This window comes from Aotus nancymaae, unplaced genomic scaffold (genome assembly GCF_030222135.1).
Source record: "Aotus nancymaae isolate 86718 unplaced genomic scaffold, 86718_ANA_hifiasm-v0.15.2.pri h1tg000062l, whole genome shotgun sequence".
In the NCBI taxonomy this organism is placed as follows: Eukaryota; Metazoa; Chordata; class Mammalia; order Primates; family Aotidae; genus Aotus; species Aotus nancymaae.
In genome coordinates this window covers 3,253,212-3,254,110 of record NW_026988476.1, presented here as the reverse complement: position 1 = coordinate 3,254,110, position 899 = coordinate 3,253,212, and positions in this window count along the sequence as shown.

The window sequence follows — 899 nt, the reverse complement described above, 5'->3', positions numbered from 1 at the left end:
AATAGAGATTTCGTACAGGAAGCCATGGGGTTTCACATAGCTCAACTAAGAATTGCTAATAATTCCTCTGTTACCTTATTCGTTCCAAACATTTTTTTTTCAGACAATCAAACGGGGAATGGGAGCAGGAGGGAATGATCGAGAAAGAAATGCCAGTAATCACGGTGAATAACAGTCGTAGGGGTAAAGTGACAGCTCAAGGTTTTATTGTTGTCATAAAAGTGGTGCAGTTTTAGAGCTTTAAGATGAGCGAATCTCTGGGGTCTATGTCCACCGTGGTTCTAATAGCATTAGAAAGGGTGACTTGGTATAAACAATAACAAGATTTATGTTAGTGCAAACTGCTGACTATTGACTCTGATTTTGACAAGAGGAGAAAAGAGAAAGCAAACTAGACCAGATTCCTGTTACATCCCTATTTATGGGAAAGTGAGAAACTTGACCGATTCTAGTGGACATTAACAACAGGAAGGCAAGCAACTGATTCTAGTGCCTTAAGATTATAGTCAGTAGAAATAAAATGGAAAAAAGGACAATAAAAAAAAAAGCTGTGGTGTGACTGTTTTGAACTGAAAGTTTCTAACCACAGAAAGGAGCTGACCAAAATTAGCTGGACTAGGTCAATTGTACACCCAGAGGAACAGAGGTTTTGAAATCCTACTTTGTGAAATGTACACCTAACCAAAAGTGGCTACCAGTAGAAAATAAAGCCCAAAACAGTCTTTCATGCTGACTTTTCTTTCAGTTTGTAAAACGTTTTTGAGACAGAAGACATAGGATTGACTTTGACTACCTGAACTTCACTTTTATGCCAAATTAACATATGAGGATGCCATCTCCCTCCCTTCTTCATTAATAAAAAGGAGCCTGAACCAGACTGTTCTCTTTGCAGTGCATTA